The sequence below is a fragment of the Salmo salar genome, chromosome 16 (genome assembly GCF_965601325.2).
Source record: "Salmo salar chromosome 16, fSalSal1, whole genome shotgun sequence".
NCBI classification, from domain to species: domain Eukaryota; kingdom Metazoa; phylum Chordata; class Actinopteri; order Salmoniformes; family Salmonidae; genus Salmo; species Salmo salar.
The window spans coordinates 12,506,564-12,515,647 of NC_138306.1; the positions used below are offsets into that span (position 1 = coordinate 12,506,564).

A 9,084-nucleotide genomic window follows, 5' to 3' on the forward strand; every position below is an offset into this window, starting at 1 on the left:
GCAGAATCGTTCAGGGCTGCGCCCCTATACCTTGTCGACCACGTACAGTGCTTCAAATAAAGAAGTGTGGTCACGAACTCTCTCTGTCTCCTGCGCCTGACTCTACCTCTCCTGTTGTTCCTCGAGCCAGCCCGTGACAGAAATCACGTACCCAAACTAAATGGAGTCAGCAGGAGCTTCAGCGCCAGCCATGTCCATGGAGGAAACCGTCGACCAACAAACCATTTCCCGTCCAGAAAGAGAAGAGAACTTGTGTCGCATTTTGTGAAGCGAGAATAGGAGCTCTTTTGTAACCAAGCTAGTAACATTTAGACCTAAAGACGTCTCAGTAAATATTTTCTTAGTTCTACTTGAACCAAACACAGATTCCACCATGTTTGAGGCTCGCTTGGTACAGGGATCCATCCTGAAGAAAGTTTTGGAGGCTCTGAAGGACCTGATCACAGAGGCCTGTTGGGACGTGAGCTCGTCGGGTATTTCTCTCCAGAGTATGGATTCGTCCCACGTCTCCCTAGTCCAGCTTACCCTCCGCAGCGACGGGTTCGACTCTTACCGCTGCGACCGCAACGTCACCATGGGGGTCAATCTTAGCAGTATGTCAAAGACTCTGAAGTGTGCTGGGAATGAGGACATCATCACTCTCAGAGCAGAAGACAACGCAGACACACTCGCCCTGGTCTTTGAGACACTCAACCAGGAAAAGGTGTCTGACTATGAGATGAAGCTGATGGATCTTGATGTAGAACAGTTGGGAATCCCAGAGCAGGAGTACAGCTGTGTGGTGAGGATGCCATCAGGGGAGTTTGCACGTATCTGCCGTGACCTTTCTCAGATTGGTGACGCCGTCATGATCTCTTGTGCAAAGGATGGAGTTAAGTTTTCTGTCACGGGCTGGCTCGAGGAACAACAGGAGAGGTAGAGTCAGGCGCAGGAGACAGAGAGAGTTCGTGACCACACTTCTTTATTTGAAGCACTGTACGTGGTCGACAAGGTATAGGGGCGCAGCCCTGAACGATTCTGCGGTGGTGTACACAAATAAAAGAAACCACTGGCAGAAGGAAAAAACTCAATACACGTTCTTTACGAACACACAAAACCCGGACAAGCAACACAATCACGTACAACCACATACATCCTACGCTAACCTAAATAACCCCCCCTTACTAATGACTAACCCAAAACAGGTGCGTGCCTACCTAGACCTAACCAAACGAAAGTGAAACAAAAAGGGATCGATGGTAGCTAGTAGGCCGGCGACGAGGGGCGCCACCATCCGTCACTGTCGTGACAAGGCCAGTATAACTTGAATTATTACTGAAGTTTGAATATTTACAGTTTTCATAACGTGGATGTGATAACAACTGGCATCTTTCTCTGAATATTTAGAGCCATCTCCCATGTTCATGAGGAGAAGCTCATGACAGACCGAATGCCTGTAAAGCAGTGATGAAATTTCTGAAATTTGAAAGATGCAAAATCCTAATTTGTCCAAAGCACCAGAACTAATGCTACTCATTATCTCACGCATCCGGTGGTATCATGACATATCTACGGTACCATTTACAGTGCCTTCGGAAAGTATTCAGACCTCTTGACTAAAAAAATTAATTCCGTTATCAATCTACACACATTACCCCATAATGACAAAGCAAATACAGGTCTTTCTTTTGTTTTTTTCCCCAAATGTATATATTTTTTAAAAACTGAAATATCCCATTTACGTAAGTATTCAGGCCCTTTACTCAGTACTTTGTTAAAGCACCATTGGCAGCGATTACACCATCGAGTCTTCATGGGTATGACGCTACAAGCTTGGCACACCTGTATTTGGAGAGTTTCTCCCATTGTTCTCTGCAGATCCTCTCAAGCTCTGTCAGGCTGGATGGGGAGTGTTGCTGCACATCTATTTTCAGGTCTCTCCAGAGATGTTCAATTGGTTTAAGTCCGGGCTCTGTCTGGGCCACTCATGGACATTCAGAGACTTGTCCCGAAGCCACTGCTGTGTAGTCTTGGCTGTGTGCTTAGGGTCGTTGTCCTGTTGGAAGGTGAACCTTCGCCCCAGTCTGCAGTCTTGCGCGCTCTGGAGTGGGTTTTATCAAGGATAGCTCTATACTTTTATCCGTTCATTTTTCCTCCATCCTGACTAGTCTCCCAGTCCCTGCTGCTGAAAAACATCCCCACAGTATGATTCTGCCACCCCCATGCTTCACCGTAGGGATGTTGCCAGGTTTCTTCCTGACGTGATGCTTCGCCAAAGAGTTCAATCTTGCTTTCATCAGACAAGAGAATCTTGTTTCTCATGGTCTGAGAGTCTTTAGGTGCCTTTTGGCAAACTCCAAGCGGGCTGTCATGTGCCTTTTACTGAGGAGGTGCTTCCGTCTGGCCACTCTACCATAAAGGCCTGATTGGTGGAGTGCTGCAGAGATGCTTGTCCTTCTGGAAGGTTCTCCCATCTCCACAGAGGAACTCTGGAGCTCTGTCGGAGTGTCCATCTGGTTCTTGGTCACCTCCCTAACCAAGGCCTTTCTCCCCAGATTGCTCAGTTTGGCCGGTAGCCAGCTCTAGGAAGAGTCTTGGTGGTTCAAAACATTTTCAATTTAAGAATGATGGAGGCCGCTGTGTTCTTGGGGAACTTCAGTGTTGCAGAAATGTTTTGGTACCCTTCCCCAGATCTGTGCCTCGACATAATCCTGTCTCGGAGCTCTACGGATAATTCCTTCGACTTCATGGCTTGTTTTTTGCTCTAACATGCACTGTCAACTGTGGGACCTTATATAGACAGGTGTGTGCCTTTCCGACTCATGTCCAATCAATCGAATTTATCAGAAGTGAACTCCTATCAGGTTGTAGAAACATCTCAAGGATGATCAATGGAAACAGGATGCACCTGAGCTCAATTTCGAGTCTCATAGCAAAGTATCTGAATACTTAGGCTTTTAATTTTATAAGAAAAATTCAAGGGGTCTGAATACTTTCCGAAAGCACTATATTTACGTAGTCTGTCCACGAGAGATTAGTTCAGCCCTAACACTAACTTCAACCACAAACCTAACCCAAACCTTAGATCCAGCCCTAACTTTAACCCTAACCTAACGTAGCAGGCGTAAAAGAAACGCCTGAAACTAGATCCCCTACATACTGGTTTTAACAAGAATAAAAACAACTGCCAGGGGAGGCTCTCTTCTGCACTGTTCAACCAATCCAGTACATTTGGAGGAGGAGTTAAGATGGAGTGTCGCCTTGTTAACATCCAAACGTGCAAGTTGTGTCACCGGCTCTCTTTCTAGGCTACTCTAACCCTCTTCAGCTCTAACCCTGACTTCAGTATTCTGTTTCCAAAATGGCCTTTCTCGATTCTATCAGCAGAGGGCGTGCTTAACATTGTTGCTTGAGTATTTGGACATTGAAATGACAATAATCAGCATTTTCATGAGATTGTGGTAAATACTTAGGTTGAAAATAAAACAAAAATTGTATTTATGGAGTGAATCCTGATATTGGATAGACCACTAATTACCTTAGACCATTAGTCTACTAATAACATGAAGATAATTGACTCTGAGAAAAAAATACAGTAAGAATCAATGCAACAGTCGGAATTCAGCTCTCCCATTGGCCACATCTTTTTACCTTTATTTAACTCAGCAAGTCAGTTAAGAACAAATTCTTATTTTCAATGACAGCTTAGGAACCGTGGGTTAACTGCCTTGTTCAGTGGCAGAACAACAGATTTTTACCTTGTTAGCTCGTGGATTCTATTTTGCAACCTTCCAATTACTAGTCCAACACTCTAACCACTAGGCTACCTGCCACCCCATACACAGTAGGAAGCTGACAGTATGTAATGAGCCTTGGATCTGAGTCTTTTGACCAGCCAGTCACTAATTGCATGCTCATGAAAGGGAAATGTTGTGGTATTGTTCTTGTCAGTGGGAAGTAATTGTAGTGAGCAGTAGGGAACAAGCTGTTGTTGGGTTTGTGTCAGTTGCTCATGTTGATTCATTGCCGTTCATTGCTCACTGGACCAGGTGGATGGTGAGTTTATCTGCATGGTGTCATACATTAATGTGTTATCCACAAAGACACATTCATAAATACGCTAAAACTCACCTGCCGTTGATTTTCTGAGAACAAACATGTTACAACTCAGATAGCATCCACTCACTAGTTTTTTTTTATTCCAGAATCAAACATTTTACATACAAAAAGAACACTTGTTGAAATGAACAGACAAGCAACTTGTACACATTAAGAAAAAAAATGTAAGAAAATAAATGCACTCACTAGTTTGAACACATACAAGCATTTCTTCCTTTCTTACACTTCCCTTACAAAGAACCCACATGAAAAACCACATGTGAAAAGAAACATGAAAAACCACATGTGGTTTTCGGACACATGTGAAGAAAAAAAACACGTGAACAAATCATGTTAAAAATATTGTGTATTAAAAAAAATACAGACACATGGTTTTCGGACATACAGTCGTGGCCAAAAGTTTTGAGAATGACACAAATATTAATTTTCACAAAGTCTACTGCCTCAGTTTGCATGATGGCAATTTGCATATACTCCAGAATGTTATGAAGAGTGATCAGATGAATTGCAATTAATTGCAAAGTCCCTCTTTGCCATGCAAATGAATTGAATCCCCCCAAAACATTTCCACTGCATTTCAGTCCTGCCACAAAAGGATCAGCTGACATCATGTCAGTGATTCTCTTGTTAACACAGGTGTGAGTGTTGACGAGGACAAGGCTGGAGATCACTCTGTCATGCTGATTGAGTTCTAATAACAGACTGGAAGTTTCAAAAGGAGGGTGGTGCTTGGAATCATTGTTCTTCCTCTATCAATCATGGTTACCTGCAAGGAAACACGTGCCGTCATAATGGCTTTGCACAAAAAGGGCTTCACAGGCAAGTATATTGCTGCAAGTAAGATTGCACCTAAATCAACCATTTATCAGATCATCAAGAACTTCAAGGAGAGCGGTTCAATTGTTGTGAAGAAGGCTTCAGGGCTCCCAAGAAAGTCCAGCAAGCGCCAGGGCCGTCTCCTAAAGTTGATTCAGCTGCGGGATCGGGGCACCACCAGTACAGAGCTTGCTCAGGAATGGCAGCAGGCAGGTGTGAGTGCATCTGCACGCAGAGTGAGGCGAAGACTTTTGGAGGACGGCCTGGTGTCAAGACGGGCAGCAAAGAAGCCACTTCTCTCCAGGAAAAACATCAGGGACAGACTGATATTCTGCAAAAGGTACAGGGAACTCCCCAGACCTTAATCCCATTGAGAACTTGTGGTCAATCCTCAAGAGGCGGGTGGACAAACAAAAACCCACAAATTCTGACAAACTCCAAGTATTGATTATGCAAGAGTGTGCTGCCATCAGTCAGGATGTGGCCCAGAAGTTAATTGACAGCATGCCAGGGCAATTGCAGAGGTTTTGAAAAAGAAGGGTCAACACTGCAAATATTGACTCTTTGCATCAACTTCATGTAATTGTCAATAAAAGCCTTTGACACTTATGAAATGCTTGTAATTATAATTTAGTATTCCATAGTAACATCTGACAAAAATATCTAAAGACACCGAAGCAGCAAACTTTGTGTAAATTAATATTTGTGTCATTCTCAAAACTTTTGGCCACGACTGTACAATGCCAGTTTGGACACACCTACTCATTCAAGGGTTATTTTTTATATTTTATATAGAATAATACTGAAGACATCAAAACTATGAAATAACACATATGGAATCATGTAATAACCAAAAAAGGGTTAAGCAAATCAACATACATTTACATTATATATTTTATATTTGAGGTTCTTCAAAGTAGCCACCCTTTGCCTTGATGACATCTTTATACACTCATGGGATTCTCTCAACCAGCTTCACCTATAATTTTTTCCCAACAGTCTTGAAGGAGTTCCCACATATGCTGAGCACTTGTTGGCTGCTTTTCCTTCACTCTGTCATCCAACTCATCCCAAATCATCTCAATTGGGTTTAGGTCGGGTAACTGTGGAGGCCAGATCATCTGATGCATCAGTCCATCACTCTCCTTCTTGGTCAAATAGCCTTTACACAGCCTGAAAGTGTGTTGGGTCATTGTCCTGTTGGAAAAATAAATGATAGTCCCACTAAGCTCAAACCAGATGGGATGGTGTATTGCTGCAGAATGTTGTGATAGCCATGCTGGTTAAGTGTGCTTTGAATTCTAAATAAATCACTGACATTGTCACCAGCAAAGCACCCCCACACCATCACACCTCCTCCTCCATGCATCACGTTGGGAACCACACATGCGGAGATCATCCGTTCACCTACTCTGTGTCTCACAAAGACACGGCGGTTGGAACCAAAAATCTTACATTTGGACTCATCAGACCAAAGGACAGATTTCCACCGTTCTTATGTCTATTGCTCGTGTTACTTGGCCCAACCAAGTCTCTTCTTATTATTGGTGTCCTTTAGTAGTGGTTTATTTGCAGCAATTCAACCATGAAGGCCTGATTCACGCAGTCTCTTCTGAACAGTTGATGTTGAGATGTGTCTGTTACTTGAACTCTGTGAAGCATTTATTTGGGCTGCAATTAATTCTAATGAACTTATCCTCTGCAGCAGAGGTAACTCTGGGTCTTCCTTTCCTGTGGCGGTCCTCATGAGAGCCAGTTCCATCATAGCTCTTGATGGCTTTTGTGACTGCACTTGAAGAAACTTTCAAAGTTCTTGACATTTTCCGGATTGACTGACCTTCATGTCTAAAAGTAATGATGGACTGTCGTTTCTCTTCGCTTATTTAAGCTGTTCTTGCCATAATATGGACTTGGTCTTTTACCAAATAGCCCTATCTTCTGTATACCACCCCTACCTTGTCACCACACAACTGATTGGCTCAAACACATTAAGAAGGAAATAATTTGTGGAATTTAACTTTAAACAAGGCACACCTGTTCATTTAAATGCCTTCCAGGTGACTACCTCATGAAGCTGGTTGAGAGAATGCCAAGAGAATGCCAACGGTCACAGCTGTCATCAAGGCAAAGGGTGGCTACTTTGAAGAATCTCAAATATAGTATATATTTTGATTTGTTTAACACTTTTTTGGTTACTACATGATTCCATATGTGTTATTTCATAGTTTTGATGTCTTCTCTATTATTCTACAATGTAGAAAATAGTAAAAATAAAGAAAAACCCTAGAATGAGTAGGTGTTTTCAAACTTTTGACTGGTATTGTATGTGTGACATTTCATATGTAAACAAACATGCTGTTTTTGATTTTGTTATATTCTTTGTTAATTCTATGGTTTTTACTAGATTACTTGTAGTTTTTTATGTTGTTTGTCTAATTTTTGTAATGACTTGGCGCTGCCTATCTTGGCCAGGACGCTCTTGAAAAAGAGATTTTAAATCTCAATGAGCCTTTCCTGGTTAAATAAAGGTTAATAAATAAATAATAATGTGAGTCAGACACGTGGTTTTGGGACACATGTGAAGTGTCAAATGGATTTTTCACATGACACTTCACATGTGTTTTCATAACCGACGGGATTAGAACCCTGGTCCCTATGGGAGATGCTAACGGCTTGACCATTCGACCGAGAGGGCCAACACTTACTTTGATATCGTAGGCGGGGCTACCTCATCACACGACCATGAGCAACCATCACCGACTCATGTCCGCTACACTTTCACATTTTAATGTCAATTGGGGCTGTCAAACTATTCAAAAATGTAATTGAGTTTATCGCAGGATTTGCTGTGATTAATCACAGTGAATCGCAAATTCATAATTTGCTCAAAATGAGCTGTAATTTCAGATTTTTCATACAAAAAGCATTACAAGAATATTGACGTCTTGATTTTGTCCAAAGTAACGGTTAGCAAAATCAGATAAATTGATAAACCCACTTTAACCTCAAAGTCAACTTGTTTTGACGTCGGGATTGTTGCTTTTAGCTTTAAATTACACATTTTAACATGTTAAACAGGATAAATAAGGAGACAAGGTGAGCTAGCTTCTCTGTACTTTTCACTGGGCTTCTTCCAATGGTACCAATGCATGAAGAAGAGAGGTGTGTGCCTGCAGGATTAACACTCCAAATTGATGGCTCAGAAATAACAAATCATTATTTTTAACACACTTTAATTATTATGCTCAGGTACCAATGCATGAAGAAGAGAGGTGTGTGTGCCTGCAGGATTAACACTCCAAATGGATGGCTCAGAAATAACAAATAATTATTTTTAACACACTTTAATTATTATGCCATTCTGTAAAAAGTTACCTTTTTACAGAATGGCATTACATCATTTGCTATTCCACATGTGGAAACATTGCTACTGCAACATGTTAACACCACCTTTTCACATGTGAGGAGAATAACACTTTCACCACCACGTGAATTTCCACATGTGAAAGTTACATTTTGCAAAAACTGCAAAATAGATTTTCACATGTAAATGGTTTTCACGTGAATTTGAAATTCCACATGTGAAAGTGAGAGATTAAAATGTGGAGTTTTCTTACATGTGAAACTGCAAATGTGATTTTTACATGTGATTGTTTTTACATGTGAAAATGCAGTTGCAATGGGGCAGCAGCGTAGCCTAGTGTTTAGAGCGTTGGACTAGTAACCACAAGGTTGCAAGATCAAGTCCCTGAGCTGACAAGGTACAAATCTGTTGTTCTGCCCCTGAACAAGGCAGTTAACCCACTGTTCCTAGGCTGTCATTGAAAATTGACTTGCCTAGTTAAATAAAAATTCCACGTAACATTTTCACATGTGGTGTTTTCTTACATGTGAAACTGCAAATTTGATTTTCACATGAGATTGATTTTCAAATGTGCAACAGCAATTCACGTCAGGTGAATGTTTTCTTTTCACATGTGAAAGCTGTGAACTCTAAATGTAAAAATATGGTTTCACATGTGAAATTTAAGCTCAACATGTGAAATCAGCTATTTAACATGAAAAATTGCGCTACACTTTCACATTTTAATGTCAATTGGGGCTGTCAAACTATTCAAAAATGCGATTTCACATGTTAAACTGCAAATTTGACCAGTTTTTGTTTTATGT

At 41.4% G+C, this 9,084-nt stretch overlaps 1 pseudogene; it reads left to right on the top strand.

Annotated features, from left to right (window-relative positions):
• Positions 1-221: 221 nt before the first annotated feature.
• On the top strand, positions 222-934 carry LOC123727803 (DNA sliding clamp PCNA pseudogene; annotated as a pseudogene).
• The last annotated feature ends 8,150 nt before the right edge of the window (positions 935-9,084 follow it).